General features: G+C 35.3%; 2 non-coding genes and 1 pseudogene across 2 annotated transcripts; 1 reads left to right on the forward strand and 2 right to left on the reverse strand.

Moving 5' to 3' along the window:
• Positions 1–2,271: 2,271 nt before the first annotated feature.
• Positions 2,272–2,344, reverse strand: trnar-ucg (transfer RNA arginine (anticodon UCG)). The gene has a single exon. It is a non-coding gene; the product is annotated as a tRNA-Arg (tRNA).
• A 419-nt stretch (positions 2,345–2,763) lies between these two features.
• On the forward strand, positions 2,764–2,836 carry trnar-acg (transfer RNA arginine (anticodon ACG)). Its single transcript has one exon. It is a non-coding gene; the product is annotated as a tRNA-Arg (tRNA).
• Positions 2,837–3,002: 166 nt separating this feature from the next.
• The window catches only part of LOC127454455 (kinesin-like protein kif7), a 36,387-nt pseudogene continuing 13,716 nt past the window's right edge, over positions 3,003–25,673 (reverse strand).

Here is a 25,673-nt window from a genome sequence, read left to right on the forward strand (position 1 = left end):
GATATCATATTTGATTCTATTCAAAGTTGCTCAATTTTTACATGAATGTTAATGTGAGGAGAATACATTTTGACAATAAAATAAGACTTTCTTCTCTTAAAATCCGCATGCTTGCATATGACTGGCTCCCTATGTTGCTCTTATTCTCATTTAACATAAAAGTTATTTTATCTTGTTATATGCATGTAGGATGGATATTGGAAATAAATAAGCACTATTTCTCTGCACCTCATTTGATTGTATAGAATGAATTTCTCAGCATAATGGCATTGCCGTCTGAGTACATATGCCTTTAGAAAGGTCCCTTTCAAAAGAATGGCACGTGACTCTGTCTTTCAATCTGGTTAACGAGATGTCCTGTATCAGTGACAGATCGTTGCAATGGATTCGGACGTGCCGCTGTAGCTACAGCATTTCCTAACATGTTTATTTCAAGCCATCGAGCACTAAATGGGACTTTAACCAGATCGCGTTAAACTTCAATCGTTTTAGTAGAATGCATTTCTGCCTCAAGGTTCATTTAGACTTATAGTCCATGTCTTGCCATTTTGATGTGAAACGGCATCAGCCAGAATAACTTGAATTCTTTATCTCAGATCGTTCACTTCAAATGTTTGGAGATAATGACCTTGCTCGGGTCTTTACATCAGGCTTCATGTTACATTACAAATGTGCGTCGCCTACTGAGTTATACGAATGGACGTGTCCTTAATCACGTAGAATTATTTAGTAGCCTAGTGTTTGCTTGTATGAGACAGTTCCGCTTTTATTCCCTTGGTAATTCATAATATTAACACGTAATACGTATAACGTGAACACAGCCATGTAGAGAGTAACCAGGGTCTTTTAAACAGGTTTTTGCCAGCGCTGACTGATTGACATATGGAAGTCTGGCTTTGACAACAGTGACCCCTAGCGGCTTGATTTCTCATAAATAAAATAACAATTCTGTGTGATTAATTCGTGAACGCATTTATATTTCTTTTAAAATGGGTTCCCAATGTAACCGTGCCATTTTGTGTCAAATGCGGTTATTTGTTTAACAAATTCTGATCTTAATTTTGTTGTATTATAATATTTTATATATTAGTATCAATGTATATTGCTATATTACAGTGTTTGTATTTTTTGTGTAAATGTTCATGTAAAATGGTGTTTCTTTAAGAGGTTCAGAATTTGTTAATGGTTTTGTTAGCATTTGTTCATAAAAAGTTTTGTCTACAGCCTCTCTAATAAATGCCCAAATTGAAAAAGAAAGAAAGAGCCAAATTGTACAGAAACGATCAAAATCTATTTGCTTTTTGTTCTCTGACTTGTATTTGTGTTTCCTTCTTCATGCATTCATATTTAATCGTAGCATATTTATCTTATAGCTATATATCTTTACCGTGTAGTATTACCTTGTAACAAGTTGAAGCAAACCCAGTTCTTATGGGTCTGAAGAAATGACCGTGTTATCTTTAAAAATGCACGTTAAAAAAAAATGGCCGCATAATGTATTTTTATCAAATACTTTTTAACTTGTCCGGAATGACTGTCATGTAGGTTTTAAAACCCTTGATTTTTTATTTTATTTAATAATAATAATAATAATAATAATAATAATAATTTAATAGTAATATGATTTCAATCAGTATATATATATATATCATATATATATATATATATATATATATATATATATATATATATATATATATATGTTTTTTTTTTTTTTTTTTTTTTTTTTTTTTAATCGATGAAATTTCACACGGAAAATACTGGCGGGCAAAGTTCAGCGATCTAGATTGGGAAATATGGTGTTATGTCGCCACCTGGTGGTTATTCCTGCGCTGTCAAGAGCTGATCTGTGTAAATCCCGTAGATAAATCTGAAAAAGCTAAATCTTCTTTTAATAACGTTAATGAACCTTTAACACTTTTTTAAATTAAATTTTCGCTATGTTCTAGACATTTGTTTGCTCTTGTTGCCTAAAGGCTAATCTGCAATGCAAAACAGAAACTTTTACTAAACAAATCTCCTCGTCTGACGTTCTTGTTTTTCTAAACAGAAAGATTATTATTAATCCACAAGGAACAAATATTTATATATTTGCTTTTTTTGGCAATAATTATAAACTCATGTATGCAAGTACCATGTAATACATCTCGTTAAATACATACCCTGTATATTGGGAAATATAGGCTATATGTATAACAGTTTTATATGAAATGATATGTCTTACCCATGTACAACTTCATTTCAAATTTATATTGAACACTTCTAAAACTTCGACCCCGGCAGGACTCGAACCTGCAATCTTCTGATCCGAAGTCAGACGCCTTATCCATTAGGCCACGAGACCCTCGTATTTATTGGGAATATGATCATTTCTATATGATATTACAATATCCACAGATGTACCAGCAGAGGGGGCAAACAGACAACAGATCATTTACTCACGGAAAATATACTGCTATAAGACGAAATGAGAGTCAAATTATTCAGGTTTCCGAGATATTAATGACTAATAATAGAATAAAAGGACTACTACAAACAAACTGATAAAAGCCATGACTATAATGACCAAAATGAGCAAAGGCGACTATAGTTACGCCTACGCAACTGCGTAGAACAAAAAAGCAAAATATTTTTATAATTTACGAGTGCCTCTTTTATTCTAACAATAGCAAGCATTCTAATCTAGTCAAAATTATCAATATACAAATTATATATCTGTATACCAACATTAAAATACAATGAATAACCCGTGTTTTAATATAAGGGCCAGTGGCGCAATGGATAACGCGTCTGACTACGGATCAGAAGATTCCAGGTTCGACTCCTGGCTGGCTCGAAATTTTTTTTTTCTTCTCAAAATCATATTAATGGCTCGAGATAAAATACAATACAGACAACTCGAATCCAATAGAAATACTATGCCTTCAGAAGTATTTTTTCTTTCTGTTTTTATTTACATTTTCATGAAAGAACAAGCCTTTTACATTCACAAAAGATGTGTCCAAGAGGGTCTGAACCCTGAAACAGTTCCATAAAAAAAATGCTTGAAATGCAATACAATGACATGAAAAGTACATTTCAAGGATGATAAAAAGCAAAACAAAGTACAATTACACAATTAACACCACCAGGAATCCCTAGCAATAAAAAATACAAGATTCAATATAACAAAAACCAAAGAGTATTGGACTGATACCCAAGTAATTAACTGTACAAAATTTTACTTGGATTTCTCCGAACATCAGTTGTTGCTGAATTAGAATACAGCAGTCCCGTATTGAGGCTTGATCTCCTAAATTCTCTCTGCGGCCTTGAAATGGGCAAGGAGGCTGTCCCACTCCAGTGCGCAGAATTCATACTGGCTGAACTATTCTGTTATTTGGCAGTTCACAAGCTGCTCTTTGTCTCAGCTCCTCCATGCTGTACTGGTCCTCTGAGGGGAGGGAAGAGCGCCTCCATGTTGGAGGAAGAGGGGCGTGCGCCAAGTCAGGCATCTCTTCCCTAGACCTCTGAACTCGGTCTTCATCAAGGGTAGACTTGACCACATCTTCAGTAACTCTGCCCTGGACACTTTCAACACTACCATAGCGCCGACTGTCACAACTGGTACCTTAGAAAGGGGTACGAAATGTAATGATAATTATTACACAGCTCTCTGGAATACTGAATTATGACTGTCAATCACAGCATGCTGTGGTCAAATATTTACATTTAATGACAGATTTCCTACATAGCTGTGCAAAAAATGATCTCATTTTTTGGTTTTCTTAAGTTTGTGTAAATGCACTTGGGGTTCAGTGTATTTTTCTTTTTTTCACATGAATTGCACACATGTCTGGTACACATATGTGGTCTTCTTACATGAATACAGTGTATACTTTTTTCGGCACGTACCTCTAAAAAGTGAAATGTTACATGTTTAGTGCCTACCACCAAACCTTTTGGCGAAAGCGGTACATTTTAAAAGTCTTCCAAAAACAGCAACTCTATCATTTTAACCATTGGTTGTATGTTCAAATGAGCCCATTTTGCTGTAAAAGCACAACCCCTGGCAAAACTGCATATGTGCTGCAGCTGCTCTGAAGAGAGAGGACACTCAGAAAAACACTCACTTTTTTCTTTCACATCTGCCTCATTGTGTGAGAAGTATTCTAAAAGTATTCTAACAAAATTTAGTAAAGTAACTGTATTTTGAATACAGGTGCTTGAAAACGTAACGAGGGCTGAATACATTTGCTTGAAACACATACAGTTACTTATTTTTTATGCTCTGAATATGTAACACTGTTACATGAATGTACCTATTTTTTAACATTCACGCATTTCAATTTCAAAACAAAATTCCATCAAATTCAAATGTGTAATTAAAAAATACAAAATTGAATGAATAAAACTTAAAATATTTCGTTTTTTAATTTTATTTTGTTAAAGTTATTTAATTTTTGTATTATGAATATGTAATACTAGCTGTTTTTCCACCATCGTCCAAACAGTTCTCGTCGCAAAACTGTACCGTTCTGTGCCAATCCGGGCCAGTTGGCGTGGTTGCGGTTCCTTTTTCCACTGTGGTGGGGTGAGATCAGTAGAATGTGATGAAGAATTAGTGAACTTGGCAAGCTAGAAACAACTTAAAGCGCTATAAGTTACCTTGGCATTGGCAAATTGACAATCGTGAGTCGCTACATACTAAAGCCATTCCACCAGCATGGTTGAGTACAGTTAGCTAATCGTGCTGAGAATTACGGGCCAAAAATGGTTTATAATCATGCCGAAACATACTTAAGTGGAAATGCTACTGTAACCGTTCCGTACTGTGCTAAGAACCGTTCTGCCCGATGGTGGAAAAGCAGCTACTGTTACATGCATTCCGTTACGGCCTAACCCAACATTTAGTCGGTCAATCACCTTCATAAATAAAAATGAAGACATTGGTACATAGAAATTGGTACATTTACCTTTCCTTCGATTCTTGGTTAAATATTTACATCTTTACTGGTTACCTTATTCCTTTACAATTCCATGGACTTTACTGAAAAGTATGATCTTTGCAGCTGTAGTCCAAGTCGACTATACTTTTTACCTCCAAAAGCAATACAAAACTAGATTTGCATTTAAATACAGTGCTTAAAAGGCAGCAAAGGGCAGAACTGCCATTGAGCATGATCCTCAGCACAGATCTTGTTTTCTTTCTTTGCAGTGTAAAGACAGCAACATGGTGTAAACAGACGTTACAAAGAAAAGACCAATAACAATTCATTATGCAAATATTACAATAGTGTCAATGTTAGATTTTGTGTCAGTGTTTAATGTAAATCAACAAAAGTTTTTACTTGCAAGAACTGCAGTGACTGTCAAAAAACATTTTTCTCAATACTGAAATATTAAAATGCTGAAAAAAAAATATAAAAATACTAAAATACTGGAAATTGCATCAGGAACTCTCAACATTTTAGTTTAGTAACATCAGTTCTCACCTTTAATTTGTTCTCCAGCCTGATTGACAGGACCACACATTTCCCTCAGTTTGCTACTTAGCTCCTGATTGGCTATTTTGCAGAAATTCAGCTCTTTGCTTAGGTTGTGAATCAAGCCATCATATTGCCTCTGTCTACCAGCCAGACCCTCATCAATTTGCTCTGGAAACACAATTAACACTCAATATATTTACATGTAATGATTGTCCCCTTTATCAACGAGTATGATCACCAAATTTGCCCAGATTTGACAACCCTAAAATGCATACATGGGTCAAAAATGACCCAGCCGTCTACTTTTTGGCTATAATTTTTACATGAAATGGTCTTTTTATCTGACACTCCAGGAATGCCTCAGTTAAAGTGTTTTTGACCATGTGAACTGACAATTTTAACATTTAATTGGATTTTTTATATTTTTTTAGATTATACAGGGAGTTTGCATCATTACCAATAGTTACCATATGTGAGTCATTTTTGACCCATACATGTGTTTACTATGGTATTCAATACAATTAAACTGGTATTACACTGGTAATACATTGATTGGTTTCATTTTCCATGTGTTATATCCTTCGTGGTAACACTTTATTTTACAGTGTCGCTGGTACAGTGCATTACCTATGTAAGTACAGAGTACTAAATAATTTAATAACATAAAACAACATGTACTTAATATGTAATTAAGTTAGGGAACAGCATATACTTACACATTGTAATTATGTAGGTGTAATAGACAAGAATTATTACGTGAGTAACAGGCCGGTCTTGTTACATACCTATTTGTGTAATAAGAAAATACAAATCTTATTACAAAACACTGGTGTTTGGGTTTGCATGGTCAAATAATATCACATTCAAATTCTTACCTTTTCTACATGTGATTTCCATATAAATTATTCTAAGCAGCATGGGTCTACTGTGTGAATGGGCATCAGTCAGGTTGTCAAAATTGGTTTTCCTGTTCAACTGTTGCATTATGTTCCAAGTAGAAATTATATCTAAAGAAAAAAAAAAAAAAAAAAAAACTGATATTTGGTATTTAGTGCTGCACTAAACTTCCACCAGCCTGTCAGTCTAGAGACAGAGAATCAAAAACTATAACACGATAGCACACAATTACACAACAGAATGCATGTAATGGCTTCATACTCTTTTTAAAAAGTAATAAGTATTATGCCCCATAAAGTGTGTCAAGATGCATTTAAGTGTACAGTATGTTTTTCAGTGTCCTCTGGCAGTGTCTGAATACACTGCACAAGTACGTCAATAAACACTGAAATATCAATGTAAAGCATTAAAAAGACTTAAACGCCAAGTTATGTGATCTAGACCAGGGGTTTTCAAACTCTTTGATGCCAAGGACCCCTGAATATATGCTGAATAACAAAAACGCAGTGATATATTTTATGTGTAAAGACCCATTTATACTGTGTTTATAATGTGAAGAAAAATATTGTCTTAATTCTACTGAAATCAGTTTTAGTCCTTAGATAAACAAATGAAACGTTAATAATTACCATTTTGGTAACTGTTTACTTTTATAAAAATTTATATAATTAAATAATTTTTTACACTTTAAAATTTTCTGCGGACCCCCTAGCACCCCATTGCGGCCCCCTGGGGGTCCCTAGACCCTAGTTTGAAAACCCCTGATCTAGACTGTACTTAAGTGTACTTCATGTATAATTATATACCTTAACAAGCTGTGCTTAAGTTTAAATTAACTCACTATTATACATCTCAACACATAATAATACACTATTTAAGTGAACGATTAAAATTACAATTACATAAAAAAAGTCAAAGAAATGAACTTTTATCATGAAAACCATACCTCTGATTGATTTCATTAAAACTTTTTTATTTCCAGCCATTTGATAAGCTTAATGTTTTCTTTTTTGTTGTGAGGTCTTCCGTCTAATATTGTGTTTAATGATTTGTATAATGTCATCTTTAAATTTTCACTGATGAGATTCTTCTGGTTTTTCGCCAATTTATTTTGGCACCGACGCCTCACTGAACCGCTTTATCACTTGACCATTATAGTGACTTCGCATGGAATCCTGGATCATCTCCTCTAATTTAAGGCAACAAGTGAATGAACTGTGACATGGTGCAATGCAATTGTAGCTTATATATATATATATATATATATATATATATATATATATATATATATATATATATATATATACAGTGGTGTGAAAAAGTGTTTGCCCCCTTCCTGATTTCTTATTTTTTTGCATGTTTGTCACACTTAAATGTTTCAGATCATCAAACAAGTTTAAATATTAGTCAAAGATAACACAAGTAAACACAAAATGCAGTTTTTAAATGAAGGTTGTTATTAGTAAGGGAAAACAAAATCCAAACCTACATGGCCCTGTGTGAAAAAGTGTTTGCCCCCTAAACCTAATAACTGGTTGGGCCACCATTAGCAGCAACAACTGCAATCAAGCGTTTGCGATAACTTGCAATGAGTCTTTTACAGCGCTGTGGAGGATTTTTGGCCCACTCATCTTTGCAGAATTGTTGTAATTCAGCCACATTGGAGGGTTTTCGAGCATGAACTGCCTTTTTAAGGTCATGCCACAGCATCTCAATAGGATTCAGGTCAGGACTTTGACGAGGCCACTCCAAAGTCTTCATTTTGTTTTTCTTCAGCCATTCAGAGGTGGACTTGCTGGTGTGTTTTGGATCATTGTCCTGCTGCAGAACCCAAGTTCGCTTCAGCTTGAGGTCACGAACAGATGGCCGGACATTCTCCTTCAGGATTTTTTGGTAGACAGCAGAATTCATGGTTCCATTTATCACAGCAAGTCTTCTAGGTCCTGAAGCAGCAAAACAGCCCCAGACCATCACACTACCCCACCATATTTTACTGTTGGTATGATGTTCTTTTTCTGAAATGCAGTGTTACTTTAACGCCAGATGTAATGGGACACACACCTTCCAAAAAGTTCAACTTTTGTCTCTTCAGTCCACAGAGTATTTTCCCAAAAGTCTTGGGGATCATCAAGATGTTTTCTGGCAAAAATGAGACGAGCCTTAATGTTCTTTTTGCTCAGCAGTGGTTTTCATCTTGAAACTCTGCCATGCAGGCCATTTTTGCCCAGTCTCTTTCTTATGGTGGAGTCATGAACACTGACCTTAACTGAGGCAAGTGAGACCTGCAGTTCTTTGGATGTTGTTGTGGGGTCTTTTGTGACCTCTTGGATGAGTCGTCGCTGCGCTCTTGGGGTAATTTTGGTCGGCCGGCCACTCCTGGGAAGGTTCACCACTGTTCCATGTTTTCGCCATTTGTGGATAATGGCTCTCACTGTGGTTCTCTGGAGTCCCAAAGCTTTAGAAATGGCTTTATAACCTTTTCCAGACTGATAGATCTCAATTACTTTCTTTCTCATTTGTTCCTGAATTTCTTTGGATCTCGGCATGATGTCTAGCTTTTGAAGATTGTTTGGTCTACTTCACTTTGTCAGGCAGGTCCTATTTAAGTGATTTCTTGATTGAGAACAGGTGTGGCAGTAATCAGGCCTGGGTGTGGCTAGAGAAATTGAACTCAGGTGTGATAAACCACAGTTAAGTTATGTTTTAACAGGTGGGGCAAACACTTTTTCACACAGGGCCATGTAGGTTTGGATTTTGTTTTCCCTTACTAATAACAACCTTCATTTAAAAACTGCATTTTGTGTTTACTTGTGTTATCTTTGACTAATATTTAAACTTGTTTGATGATCTGAAACATTTAAGTGTGACAAACATGCAAAAAAATAAGAAATCAGGAAGGGGGCAAACACTTTTTCACACCACTGTATATATATATATATATATATACACATACATACAGTACTGTGCAAAAGTTTTAGGCACTTAAGATGTTTCACAAAAACTACTGTCTTAAGATGGTTATTTAAATCTTCAGCCTTAGTGTGTCAATAGGAAAAATACATTTTAGACTCCCAAACATTACTTTTGCAAATGGAAAAGATTAGAATAGAAGAACAGGTCACTCTGCAAGGAATGGCATTGCCCCCACAGTGCCCTCCACTGAACATCGAGTCAGTCAGGGATTACATGAAGAGACAGAAGCAATTGAGACAGCCTAAATAGATAGAAGAACTGTGATGAATTCTCCAAGAAGCTTGGAACATCCTATCTGCCAACAACCAAGAAAAATTGTGTTGGGTGTACCTAGGAGAATTGGGGCTGTTTTAAAGGCAAAGGTGGTCACACTGAATATTGATGTAGCTTTTTTATGTTTACTGGACTTTGTATGACAATAAGTGATAAATGAAAACTATTTATGGCATTATTTTTGAAGAAATCCTCACTATGCAACATTTTTCAGAAGTGCCTAAAACTTTTGCATAGTACTGTGTATATATATATATATATATATATACACACACACACACACACACACACACACACACACACACACACACTGGTGGCCAAAAGTTTGGAATAATGTACAGATTTTGCTCTTATGGAAAGAAATTGGTACTTTTATTCTCCAAAGTGGCATTCAACTGATCACATTGTATAGTCAGGACATTAATAACATGAAAAATTACTATTACAATTTGAAAAAATGTTCTGAACTTCTTAAACTACTTCAAAGAGTTCTCATCAAAAAATCCTCCATGTGCAGCAATGACAGCTTTGCAGATCCTTGGCATTCTAGCGGTCAGTTTGTCCAGACACTCAGGTGACATTTCACCCCACACTTCCTGTAGCACTTGCCATAGATGTGGCTATCTTGTCGGGCACTTCTCACGCACCTTACAGTCTAGCTGATCCCACAAAAGCTCAATGGGGTTAACATCCATAAAACTCTTTTCCAATTATCTGTTGTCCAATGTCTGTGTTTCTTTACCCACTCGAACCTTTTCTTTTTATTTCAGAAGTGGCTTTTTCATTGCAATTCTTCCCATAAGGCCTGCACCCCTGAGTCTTCTCTTTACTGTTGTACATGAAACTGGTGTTGAGTGGGTAGAATTCAATGAAGCTGTCAGCTGAAGACATGTGAGGTGTCTATATATATATATATATATATATATATATATATATATATATATATATATATATATATATATATATATATATTACACACACTGGCGGCCAAAAGTTTGGAATAATATACAGATTTTGCTGTTTCAGAAGGAAAATGGTACTTTAATTCACCAAAGTGGCATTCAACTGATCACAAAGTATAGTCAGGACATTACTGATGTAAAAAAACAGCACCATCACCATTTTTTTGGGGGGGGGAGGATTTTCTCCCCAATTTGGAATGCCCAATTCCCAATGCACTCTAAGTCCTCGTGGTGGCGGTTCATTAAATGAAGCTTAACATTGTGTTTGTTTTTGAGTTGCCACAGTATGCAATAGAATGGCATGTCTTAAGCTGAATATTAGGTCAAAAATGGCAAAAAAGAAACAGCTTTCTCTAGAAACTCAACAGTCAATCATTGTTTTGAGGAATGAAGTCTATACGATGCTTGAAATTGACAAAAATCTGAAGATTTCATACAAAGGTGTACACTACAGTCTTCAAAGACAAAGGACAACTGGCTCTAACAAGGACAGAAAGAGATGTGGAAGGCCAGATGTACAACTAAACAAGAGGATAAGTACATCAGAGTCTCTAGTTTGAGAAACAGACACCTCACATGTCCTCAGCTGACAGCTTCATTGAATTCTACCCGCTCAACACCGGTTTCATGTACAACAGTAAAGAGAAGACCCAGGGGTGCAGGCCTTATGGGAAGAATTGCAAAGAAAAAGCCACTTTTGAAACAGAAAATCAAAAAGAAAATGTTAGAGCGGGCAAAGAAACACAGACATTTTTTTTCAAATTGTAATAGTAATTTTTCACATTATTAATGTCCTGATTATACATTGTGATCAGTTGAATGCTATTTTGGTGAATAAAAGTACCAATTTCTTTCCATAAGAGCAAAATCTTTACATTACTCCAAACCTTTGGCCGCCAGTGTGTGTGTGTGTGTGTGTGTGTGTGTGTGTGTGTGTGCGTATATATATATATATATATATATATATATAAAATATACACACACATACAAACTATCGTCAAAAGTTTTGAAACACTTGACTGAAATGTTTCTCACGATCTTAAAAATCTTTTGATCTGAAGGCGTATGTTTAAATGTTTGAAATTAGTTTTGTAGACCAAAATATAATTGTGCCACCATATTAATTTATTTTATTATAAAACTACAATTTAATTAAAAAAAGTTTTTGAAATTGATGACTTGGACCAAATAATAAAGAAAAGCAGCCAATAAGTGCCCAGCATAGATGGGAACTCCTTCAATACTGTTTAAAAAGCATCCCAGGGTGATACCTCAAGAAGTTGGTTGAGAAAATGTCAAGAGTACATGTCTGCAAATTCTAGGCAAAGGGTGACTACTTTGAAGATGCTAAAATATAACACGGTTTTGTTTAGTCACAACATAATTCCCATAGTTCCATTTATGTTATTCCATAGTTTTGATGACTTTACTATTATTATAAAATATGAAAAAAAAAAAAAATTATAATAAAGAAAGAGTGTGTTTCAAAACTTTTGACCGGTAGTGTATATAGTTATAGTTATGCATTATAGCCAAATGTTTTCTCTATTTCATTACAATATTGTCTACAAAAGAAAATGTTTAGTTAGTAGCCACAACTTAATATAAAATTAAGTGATTACTAAACCATGGTTTTACCATTATTTAATAGTTAATTATTGACAATAATTCATGTTGTCCTAACAGTATTGTTTGTTGAATATGACAACCAGGTCTGTTTCATATTTTCCCCTAAAAAATAAATAAAATAATTGCTGTTTATTATGCCGTTTATTACTGTAAAGTGTCTAGATGTTTTAAGTTTTGGTTAATTTTTTTATTGGTACCTTAAATGTATTTTGTTGTATTCTGTCTTGATTCTGAGAATGTACATTTATGTATTTACTTTATTAACAGCTACAGGAGAAAAAAAGAAGAAGAAAAAATTAAAGAAAATTAAATGTTAATTTATATTTCAGAAGGCAGTAGCTGGTAAACTTTCAATGAGAAACCTTTACCGTAAATGTGATGTTATAATAAAGGTTTTCTATACTTAAATACATTTGTGCATCTCGTTCATTAATATCCATGCCATGCCAGGCAGGTGAATGTGTAAGTACACTTAAATCTTGTATTAGCATCTACTGAGATGTATACTAGCGAGTTAATTTAAACTTAAGCACAGATTGTTAAGATATATAATTATACATGGAGTATGTTTAAGAACAGTCTAGATACACTTTATTTTACAGTGATTAATACTATGTAATATTGTGTAATTGTAATGTAATTATAAAGCTATTACACGTATCAACATTGGTCTTCCACGTATGTAACAAGATCTTCCTATTACACAAATAGTTATGTAACAAGATTGGCCTGTTATACACATGTAATAACACTTGTCCATTATACCTACATAATTACAGTGTTTAAGTAAATGCCATTCCATAATTACTTATTAAGTACATGTTGTTTCATGTTATTACATTATTTAGTACTCTGTACTTACTTGGGTAATTACACTGTAACAGCGACACTTCACACACACTGTGCCTGCGGGGTGTGAACGACACTGCTCCATGAATGGAAACGGCAGGGGCACCTTTAGCTTTCACACTGACAGAGTTTCTGCTGTGCTCTATACATAGAATAAAGTGATTTCTGGGATACCACACTGAGTTTTTCCTGTGATAACTGCCATAAATTGTGAAATGGTCAGGACTTTAGTCATTCAGAATTATTACAAGCTTGACTGTCACGAAATCTATTATGTTTGAGGAGCAGAATATAAACTGAATATGAAAAATAGCATAAAGACTATAAACTGCTTAAATCATCAGTATTCTGTCAGACAGGATGTACTGTTTGTGTCTTGCTGCTTTATAAATCCTATTTTGTAAAAGAGGTTAAAAATAGGTTTACAATGCATTTTAATGTGTTTTCTGATGTGCCCTGAACTCTTACTGCCGCACAGCTCACACACACAGTGTGAATGCTGTGACCTGTTAATATAGGCACCAGAAGGATGAAGTATGTGTTAAATGGGCCTAATTGAGTGTGCAGGAGGTATATTTATGTTGGAGTCTGTTTAAATATGAAGACTACATTGACCGTATCTTACTCAAACCTCGACATTGCTGCAGCAGGAGCTGGACATTTCTCTCGTTCTCTTTCTGTTGTTGGGTGAGTCTGCGGTCTGCATCTAGGTGCTGTCTCTCAAGAGCTGCTTCCAACCATCCAACCAAGTTCTGCTGCTCCTCGACTCTCAGCTCCAGCTCAGCTAGAGCCATCTGCAACCTCCGCTACTCCTCACGAAGAGACACCACCTTCACGAGCACAAATGGGCATTATAATAGATTCCTTGTCTCCTCTGAAGTCATACAATATATACATGTTCCCTTTTCCATTACAGTAGTTTTCATTGATCCATAATCATTTAAGCAAATTTTCAGCTTTACACCTGGTCACCCATCAAGGAATGGGTCAGCTGGTCAGTAAATAAATGGTTTTTTCAATTTCACATAATTTGTACAGTGCTTTTCACAATACATATTGTTCCCTGATACGATAAAGAAATAGTTAACTTAAAAATGAAAATCCACTCATCATTTACTCACCCTCACATCTCAGATGTGTATGACTTTCTTCTGCAGAACACAAAGATTTTTAGAAGAATATTTCAGCTCTGTAAGTCCATAAAATGCAAGTCTATGGTGGCCAGAACTTTGAATCTCCAAAAAGCACATAAAGGCAGCATAAAAGTAGTCTATACAACTCCAGTGGTTTAATCCATGTCTCCAAAAGAGACATGATAAGTGTGGGTAAGAAACAGATCAATATTTAAGTAATATTTTTTACAATAAATCCCCACCTTTGACCAGCCCCGACCAGTTGGTGGCGATATGCACGAAGAACGCAAATCGCCAAAAACAAAAGAAGAATGTGGAAGTGAAAGTGGAGTTTTATAGTAAAAAAAGACTTAAATATTGATCTGTTTCTCACCCACATCTATTATATCGCATCTGAAGACATTGATTTAACCACTGGAGTCTTATGGATTACTTTTATGCTATTGTTTTAAGCGCTTTTTGGAGATACAAAATTCTAGCCACCATTCACTTGCATTATATGGACCTACAGAGCTGAAATATTCTTCTAAAAATCTTCACTTCTGTTCAGCAGAAGAAAGAAAGTTATACACATCTGGGATGGCATCAGGGTGAGTGAATGTTGAGAGAATTTTCTGTTTTGGATGACCCATCCCTTTAAGCAGTTCCATTTGATTTTATTAAAAGTAAGAGAGTCCATGGGAAATGTAAGAAAACATTCATGACTAAAACTGCATTATTTACATTTGCCAAAATAGGGTAAATGTTCCCACAGAGGCTAACTAATGTTTGGCTGTGATAAACACAGACTTGGAGATGTTTATATTGTTTATTGGTATTTGGAGATGCATTATGATAGTCTGCCAGTTGTTGCAATAATAGATTGCACTTCTTCAAATAAATTTCCACACCACGGCAGTTTCTCCCATTCTTCTTTGCAGGACCTTTCAAGCTCCATCAGGTTGGATGAGGAGTGTCGGTGCACAGCCATTTTCAGATCTCTCCAGAGATGTTCAATCGGGTTCAAGTCTGGGCTCTGGCTGGGCCACTCAAGGACATTTACAGAGTTGTCCCGGAGCCACTCCTTTGTTATCTTGGCAGTGTGCTTAGGGTCGTTGTCCTGCTGGAAGATGATCCTTCGCCCCAGTCTGAGGTCCAGAGCGCTCTGGAGCAGGTTTTCATCAAGGATGTCTCTGTACATTGCTGCATTCATCTTTCCCTCGATCCTGACTAGTCTCCCAGTTCCTGCCGCTGAAAAACATCCCCACAGCATGATGCTGCCACCACCATGCTTCACTGTAGGGATAGTATTGGCCAGGTGATGAGCGGTGCCTGGTTTTCTCCAGACATGACTCTTGCCATTCAGGTCATTCAGGCCAAAGAGTTCAATCTTTGTTTCTCATGGTCTGAGAGTCCTTCAGGTGCCTTTTGGCAAACACTTAAGCAATGCTGCACTGTAACTGTAACAGCAGACGCATGTAGAGTTATCACACTGCCAACAGAGCTGTGGCTCTATAAAATAACATGATTTCTGGGATATCACACTAAACATTTCCTTTGATAATGGGCATAAATTATAAATTGGTTATTGGGAGTGGGCCATTGAGAACTATTATAAACTTTATCTTTATGAAATCTAATTAAATTGAGAAGGAAAATACATTAAAAATGTAATTATTCTACTGAGGAACCCAAACCCAGTCAGATTTATTCAGTTTTACTGAATAGAAAGTGCTGTTTGTCTGCACTTATCGTACCGTCCATCAAGTCTGACAGGCATTTTTCTTTTTTTTCAAACCATGGGTGAAAATGCATTTTAGGCCTATAATCTTTAGCAATATAATATTTTGCCATATACAGCTGACCTTTATGATGGAACATACACTCAAACTTTTTCTTTATAAGCTTTATGCATTTCAATTTCATAAAATTCCATCAAATTGAATAGACCCATCTTAAAAAAAAAAAAAAATAAATAAATAAATTATATTTTAATATTAATATGCAGCTGCATGAAACGGCCTTTAGTTAAAAAATTTTGAAATGCTAAATTCTAGAGCAAGCAAATACATTTGGCTGAGGCCACATCCACACTAATCCACTGTCGTTTAAAACATATTTGTTTTCCAAAAGTATGCGGTAATGGAGAGCGTATTTGAAATGTTCCGTTTTCGTAATTTGAATGCCGTTCTAGTGTAGATGAGAGGTGTAAATGTAGTGAAATCAGACTAGATTCTAAATCATGTAATCAACATTGGTTAGGATGTTCTTTCTAAAAGTTAAAAAATTCTAAACTTAAAAACCATGCAAACAAGGTTGGTTTCAACATTCTCTGTACAATTATGAAATGATACATTCTAAAACCTATAAATTGTTAGTATTTAACTTGTGTTATTATAAGGGTTAGTTAGAAATCTTCAAACATCACTTTGTTGTAGCATCCTCGTGCTCTCCCCCTCTCTAAATTCAAGTTCCCTAAATACAGCAGAGACTACTTTTCTCTTAGCTACCAAAACCATTAGATATCAGTAAATATTTCATTGGGTAAAAAAATAAATAAAAAAATCTCCACCTCAGGGGAGAGCAGGTTCCCCTGTCTCAGTTTGTCATCCAGCTCCACTTTCTGTTTGAGGAGCTGTTCCTTCTCCTGCCTGAGGTTGGAGATCTCCTGTCTGATTTCCTGGGAGTCCTGAGCACTGCCACTGCACAACTGCTCATTCCTCTTACTGAGTTCCCGTTCCAGAGACTCGATTCGACTCGACAGGGTCACCAGGTCTTTACTAAGAGCCTTCAGAGGAATTAGATGACATGATTATTCACCAAAACAGGAAGGACTTAACTGCTAAATACTAAGATGGTTGTTGGATGATGGGACATGGCAAGTAACAAAGTTCAAAGAGACCTGGCTAGAGTGAAGCTTTTTGGATTCCAGGCTGCTGTGCTCCAACAGCAAGGCCTCCTTTTTGGCTAAGATCTCTTCTCTCTTGGTGAGCTCTCCTTCTAGATCCTCCAGACCTCGCCTTTGTACCAAATCCTTCTCCATTTCTTCATCAAGCCAGCGTTTCTGCTCCTCGATCTTCTGCTCACCCAGAGATATTTTGAATGTATTTATTTTATAATTAAATAGAAACAGAATGTAAACAAGCAATGCTGAGGTAATGTATAATTTTGCTATGTCAATGTAACATCTCAATATAAAGGTACTTTTAATACAATTAATTATATAAAAAATATAACTATTATTATTAATATAATATATATAAATATATATTATTTATATTTATATATATTAATGCTTCAATAATTTACCCAATACTTGTAAATCTGGGACAGATTGAAGAAACTCTATTAAAAAAAGTTATTGCTGTGAACTGAAAACAAAATGATAGGCTTAAATACAATATGACAATGTCTCTCCAGTTGTCAAAAATGACATCTTTTAATGTCTATTCAATACTTTATTAGTCTGCCACAATAATGTAATGTCTTTGAATTATATTCATTTGGGGGCTTGTCTTAGCAAATATTGATATATTTGATTATTTGTGAATAAAGTTGCACTCAGTGGCATAGCCAAGGGTGGGCCAAGCCCACCGAGAATATTTGGGATTATTCTTTGACTTCAAATATATATTTATAAAATAGTAAAAAAAAAAAAAAAAACACCATTTTGATTTCTAAAAGTGTGAAAGAACTGTTTAAAAGCGCCACTTCTCTGTTGTTAAGAAATTATTTATTTTTTTAATTGAGCGAATACTTGGTCCATTCATTTCTGTTGAAGCCCACCCAAAATTAATTTCCTGGCTATGCCCTTGGTTGCACTCAGTCATTTTTGTTTCCTTATTTAAAATGTTTTACTTCTAAAGAATATTCATTGTAATTCTGAAACATACAGTTGAAGTCAGATGTTTACATACACTTAGGTTGAAGTCATTAAAACTCATTTTTTAACCACTCCACAGAGTTCATATTAGCAAACTATAGATTTGGCAAATTGTTTAGGACACCTACTTTGTGCATGACATGAGTCATTTTTCCAACAAGTGTTTACAGACAGATTGTTTCACTTTTAATTGACTATATCACAATTCCAGTGGGTCAGAAGTTTACATACATTAAGTTAACTGTGCCTTTAAGCAGCTTGGAAAATTCCAGAAAATGATTTCAAGCCTTTAGACAATTAGCCAATTAGCTTCTGATAGGAGGTGTACTAAATTGGAGGTGTACCTGTGGATGTATTTTAAGGCCTACCTTCAAACTCAGTGCCTCTTTGCTTGACATCATTGAAAATCAAAAGAAATCAGCCAAACCTCAGAAAAACAATTGTGGACCTCCACAAGTCCGGTTCATCCTTGGGAGCAATTTCCAAACACCTGAAGGTACCACGTTCATCTGTACAAACAATAGTACGCAAGTATAAACACCATGGGACCACGCAGCCATCATACTGCTCAGGAAGGAGATGCATTCTGTCTCCTAGAGATGAACGTAGTTTGGTGCAAAAAGTGCAAATCAACCCCAGAACAACAGCAAAGGACCATGTGAAGATTCTGGAGAAGTATCTATATCCACAGTAAAATGAGTCCTATATTGACATAACCTGAAAGGCTGCTCAGCAATGAAGAAGACACTGCAGTTTGCAAGTGCACATGAGGACAAAGATCTTACTTTTTGGAGAAACGTCCTCTGATCTAATGAAACAAAAAATTAACTGTCTGGCCATAATGACCATCGTTATGTTTGGAGGAAAAAGGGTGAGGCTTGCAAGCCGAAGAACACCATTCCAACCATGAAGCATGGGGGTGGCAGCATCATGTGCACTTCACAAAATAGATGGCATCATGAGGAAGGAAAATGATGTGGATATATTGAAGCAACATCTCAAGACATTAGCCAGGAAGTTACAGTTCAGTCGCAAATGGGTCTTCCAAATGGACAATGACCCCAAGCATACCACCAAAGTTGTGGCAAAATGGCTTAAGGACAACAAAGTCAAGGTTTTGGAGTGGCCATCACGAAGCCCTTACCTCAATCCGATAGAAAATTTGTGGCCAGAACTGAAAAAGCGTGTGCGAGCAAGCAGGTCTACAAACCTGACAGTTACACCAGTTCTGTCTGGATGAATGCGGCAAAATTCCAGCACCTTATTATAAGAAGGTTGTGGAAGGCTATCCAACATTTTTGACCCAAGTTAAACAATTTAAAGGCAATGCTACCAAATACTAACAAAATGTATGTAAACTTCTGACCTAGAAATAAAAACTGAAATAAATAATTCTCTCTACTATTATTCTGACATTTCACATTCTTAAAATAAAGTAGTGATCCTAACTGACCTAATACAGGGAATGTTTTCTATGATTAAATGTCAGGAAATGTGAAAAACTGAGTTTAAATGTGTTTGGCTAAGGTGTACGTAAACTTCTGAATTCAACTGTATGTATTAAAGTCATGAGAACTTGCACTCATGTAGTTTTAAGCTACATGGAGAGGGTCCCCTAATGGGTGAGACATGGTAGGATCACATGACTAGTCGAATATTACTCAATCTCAGTGACTGCCCTATTATTGAACACTTTCTCTCATGAATAAAATGAATCATGACAGTGAATTTCTACAATTGCATCTGTAACTGAATTCTGTGTTTGAATGATGCATCCATGCCCCTAGGTGTCACTGTAAGTCCAAGAAGACATCCTTAAAAAAAATGCTCAAAAGACCGCACCTTTCATTCAATTCAAATTAGTGTTTCAAGTAATTATCAAATGACAGCTCTAGTTCAAATATATCCATAAATCCTTTGAAAGTCACACAATGAAACACACTCCAATAGGATTATTACCCTTAGTAAATCTCAACAAAGACATACTACTACCACACTGAGAGGAAATTTAGGCAAACTGAACTCTGAACATGTTGAAACAAACTACTGTAAGATACTCTTGGCCACGAAAAAAATAAATAATATAATGCTTTCAAAAATCTTTCAAACTATTAAGCACCATGGCAGAGTAAATAGTTATAAAAAAAAGGACATTTTGTTGCGTGATAGCTGAGGGAAGGTCGTGATGAAAAAGAGCATGCTGTCAATTTTGCTCCTCTAGTGATATGACAGAGCCGTTACTTCCACTTCTCCTCTGCCTCTGGAACGCTGCAATTTCCTCCATCTTAATCCTCAGAAGTTTCTGCTGCTGTTCGTTCTTGATCTCCAACTCCTTTTTAAAGAGAAATACAATGTTTGTTAAATGAACCACTACTGACAAACACAAGAATAACTGAGAAATTACACTGAGAAGTACTTTTTTATTTTCTTTTTTTAAAATACTGAAACAAAGGTCACAAAAGATCAAAAAGATCATCACAGAACAAATCACAGTTCTTTAAAAAGTCTGTGATTAACACTTTTATAAAATAAAAATAAAAAAAGACTTTTAAAAGGTGAAATGTGTCATTTCTGTGCCAACAAGACAACAAAAGAATAAGTAGATTTTTACATGCACATGGTGCTTGGAAAACCTGATGCCACAAAGCTAGGGTGTTGTGTAGGGATGTCCCGATACCATACTTCCCTTTTTCGGTACTCGCCAATAACATTACCAGTTTATTTGTTTTATTTTTCCTGAATTCCATATCAACAGTTTATTTAAATGCTATCATTAAAAATAGTGTCTAAAGAAATTAATTAATTAAATCTTCAAACCAAATTAAAATACAACAATTTAGCAATTAGTTTTTAATAAAATATCCTATTATTTTTATTAAATAAAGTTATTTTATACAGAACCTCACAGCACAATCCAATATACAACCTTGGATTTATTTTTATCAAACAAAGTGCTGCATAACAGAGCATCACAGGTATTGCTTACATATAACACAATTAATTTTGACATTATTATTATTATTATTATTATTATTATTATTATTATTAGTAGTAGTAGTAGTAGTAGTAGTAGTAGTAGTAGTAATACAGTGAATATTACATAACTATACAGTAGTAATATATTTTTCATACTTTTTCCCATTGAAATTGAGCTTTTATTTTGGCGGAGGCTTTTATTTTGAAGAGTTTCTGTGTTGTTTTGACAATAGCTTCTCACTTCCGGAAAAGCAGATCACTACATGACCCAGTGTGATTATTAAACCACAAAAGGATCCTATTTAATTAAATAAATATGTAGTCTGTATGTGCCTTGCACAACAAAATGAATTAGCGCTCCGCTCGCTGTCATCTGCTATAAACAAGGCACACAATGCTCATGATGGTGTTATCCGTGTATGAGCCAAGGAGCTCTAAAAGGTAAAAGCAGGTAGCATAAGCACAACACTGGCTTCACACATTCACAAGCACTCACATTTGAAGCGTGTAGCTCATGCAAACTGTATATTTATCTTATTAAATCTCAGCCTTTGCAGTTTAATAATCACACTAGGACATGATTTTAATTTGTGTGCTGAATGTTTACATAATGATGTTCGTTTGTCAGATTATACAGGAGCATTTTTACAAGCACGTGTACAAGTACTTGAGTGCAGTATTGGACCCAATTCCGATACCAGTATCGGTAGCAGAAAGAGTCAAAATCAAAAGAGTCCACCCCAAAGTTTCTGTGCTATTCTGGCTGCAAGTCTAGCTGCAAGTCTATGTTTTTTTTGTCCCCTTAATTATCTACCAGGCAAAAATCATAAGTCACTAAGTCAAGATCACTTTGGAAAAGTAATATTACCCCTCTCCTCAACAAGCCACATGACTATCTTTCATGTATGCAGCACAAACAGCGTGGGATGGGTTATGCATCTAAATTTAATACGCAAGGTTAGGGGTTTGTTCAAATAGCAACTTAACAAGCACCACCAGTAATGCATTGCAGTTGTTTGAAAACAAATTATTTTGGTGCTGCTAGTGCAGAAATGAAATGCTTCACCTTTCATTCCATTTTTACTTTCCATTTCCACATGGCTTCGTACCCCCACCTACACTGATAAAGACAGAACACAATACTGAGGTGAGTCGGTTCACCTTGACTCTGTGTTTTCCCTTCTGCATCTCACTCTCCAGCTGTCTTTTCTGCTGGCTCTCCTCTCGCAGTTGGTGCTGCAGTAGGTCCTGCTGCTGCCTCATGTTCTCCACGTTCCTCTCAAGTTCCTGTACGCGCCGCTCGCTCTGCGTAGACAAGGAAGCCAGTCGTGCAGTATCCCGTTGCTTCTGCTTCAACACCTGAAAGCAGGACCACGTGCAGAGAGATGACATGAAATGCATCAAGTACCCAATTATATAATCTATTTTCACATTTAACTTTTATTGACAGAATCAGTAGAATAACAGAATACCGCATATACAGTAGTTGTAGCTTGCAAATATTTACTGTAGTAGTAAACGTTTCTGACTCTTTTTAAATGGCTAAAGATCAACAGGCCAAACATATGGTACGTTTGCAAGCTATGACAGTGTGCAGGGCTTCTTCGACTCTTCCCACATCAGACCGTGTCCTACACACCTGTCACAGGGGTGTTTGTTTGTTTAAATGTCAGAAACCTGCAAAATCATGACATATGCAACAGCAATAATTGCAAAATCAATTACTTGTTCTTGTGCTTGTAGAATACTTGCACAGATAAAAATGTGTGAACCTTCACAGATAAACATTCAAAAGGGATTTCCATAATGATGCCTCTCGGCGAGCCAAAGCCGCAGGACTCAGACCTGAACTTTGCTCTGTGCAGCTGCGATCTTCCTCCTGCACTCCTGTGCTTTGGAGCGGTCAGCTGCGTCACGGCTGCCCTGCACCTCCAGGTCCTGCAGCTGCTTTTGGGCCTCTGTGAACTCCATACGGGCCTGCTCTGCTTCCAGCTCAGTGATCTTTTGACTGTACTGCCTGTTTATATCCTGGGCATCTTTACCTATAGAGAGAGAGAGAACAACAAAGAGAAAATTATGACTGCAATAGTACAGGAATATGAAACATTATAAACAAAATTAATAAACAATCTAAATGACTCATAATGAAAGATAATTACAGTATATACAAAGAAAAAATCCTACATGGGTTTAAAATGAGCTCCTAGCATTGCACAGCTTATTCATTTTCATTGAATTTAATCATATGACCTGCCGACTATTACTCGCTTTATCAAAATAATCACCTGAAATTTTAGGCCTTTCACTCATGAAAAAAATTAACCATGGCTGACTGCAAAAAGCGCATTTTACAATAACATCGGTAACAATGAACGTCTGTTTTTGTGCGATGCTGAATCTATGCAGCTATATAAGCACAAATTTTACTGATTGCACCTTTAATTACTTGTATGAAAAATCTATGTAATAAATGTCAATTTAATAACCTATAAAAATCTATAATATATAAACATTTTAATTATAATAAATATTTTTTCTGAACATCTAAATTAAATCATCACTAGTCTCACATCATACTGTAATTTTATTATTATAATTCATTTTAAACTATATTACATCACAGTATATATCTCTGCCATCTCTTTCTTCTCATATAACAAAATCATTTCAACTCAGATAATTCACCTCAATATTTAAAGTCCATTTGTTTATTTATTTGGTAAGTAGGCATGTAATAAGCAGAACAATGTACAGGCAGCCAGGGTTCTGATCAACTTGTCTGGGTTTATTATGCGATAATGACCAGCTGACTATATATTATTCCTTTTATATATGCCAGTGGCAGTCCTGGATCACTGGTACACATGCCCTAGATGAGACAGGACATGACCAAAGAAAAAAAAAAGTTTATTTTTATAACACTTTATGCTTAGCGCACAAGGGGACCCAGGTTCAAATCCCGACGTAATATATCATTTTTTATTTATTTATAATTTTTTAATTTTTATTAAACCAAGAAAAATTGCAACTTGACAGATACCATGCACTTTCGTAGTCTGGAAATGAGTAGATTTGACATCTGTGTTCCACAGAAAAAAAGTCATATGAATTTCAAACAACATAAGGATTGGTAGATAATTTTCATTTTAAAGCAAATAATCTATGGATTGTGCAGATATTGGACTCGACTGGATTGATATGTGAATGGGTGATTTCTGCCACAGTGTTTCAGATACACACTCTTCTAACCTACAACAATTATCAAAGATGTGTCAATTAATGTTTTCATCGAATTAATTACTTGATGGACCGAATAATCGAATTAATTGCAATTAATCGCTTTCCAATATTTACAGAAAAAGGCATCCAAATAAAGGCAATTTTGAATCATTAAAACAATTATGGTAAAAATGTGTGCTGTCCGTTTTAACGCGTTAACGCATGCGATTAATTTAAAATGTTTAACGCGTTAATTTTTCTTAAACGCAATTAAGGTGTGTACCGATCTGACATTAGATTCTGACATTTTATTCGGCTCCGTGTGAGTTATAAACAATGTTTGAGGGCAGAACCTTTGCGATGTGTTTAGTGGGGACATTACACTCATATACACACTAAAGTCCGTGCCAATGATCAAGTGCGGGAGAAAGAACCTCTTATAAAACTAATGCTACAGGGCTTCGCGGGACTGCAATGAAGTCCTTCACGCATCTTTTGTAAGTCAGCATTTTACCACATAAGCATGTCAATTCTTACAAGCCCACTGAGCAGCTAGTTTTTCTACTCAAATTTCATATAATCTCAACTTTGTACCTGTTGCCGCCGAGCTTCTGAAGTGTCATCTAATGATCACCAGACAGTTCGGATGAATTATCTTTATATTGGAAGTGCCACCGCTAAAAGCAGAACAAGACGTGATTTTCATATGGAGTTTAATGCAGCGCTGGAATCCCTGACACAAATCACGTGCATTCCATATCTAAAGTGAAAAGACAGACAGCCAACCCTCATTAAATGAGGGTTTAATGCACATTTTAATGAATACTAGTTTTATTCAATCAGTCAACATCCCACCTAGACTATGGGAAATGTTTAATGTTACTCGAATTAGAGCTATTTTAGAGTATTTCTGTCTTTATACTGGTGTTTGGAAATTAATTGTTATTAATTATATTAATTATAATTATTTATATACAGTATTATTAATTCTAATTGTTAAAGCATTTACATTACATACTGTATTGTTTTGTTCTACTGTGTTGTTCTTTCCAAAGAACAAATAAATGCATTATGACAGGAAATAAGTATATATAGAGTCAAATTTTACTACTTTTTAAAATCTGAGGCTAATCACGATTAACTATGAATAATTATGAGATTAATCACAATTTAAAAAATGCAATCTACTGACAGCCCTAGTAAAAATATAATAAATACGCTTAATAAATATCATAATTCAGATAATACAAATAAATTATATAATATTGTGGCAACAGACAAGCAAAGCATTTAGAGTAGACAATATAAAAAGTGGCTTTAAAAGTGAAAATATTGTTTGTTTTAGTTTCAGATCATTGAACATAACCCTATTATTGACCTACTTCTCTCTGTTCTATTTTTAATTGCTGATCTATGTTCTAATGCATCAGAC

This window comes from Myxocyprinus asiaticus, chromosome 1 (assembly GCF_019703515.2).
Source record: "Myxocyprinus asiaticus isolate MX2 ecotype Aquarium Trade chromosome 1, UBuf_Myxa_2, whole genome shotgun sequence".
NCBI classification, from domain to species: domain Eukaryota; kingdom Metazoa; phylum Chordata; class Actinopteri; order Cypriniformes; family Catostomidae; genus Myxocyprinus; species Myxocyprinus asiaticus.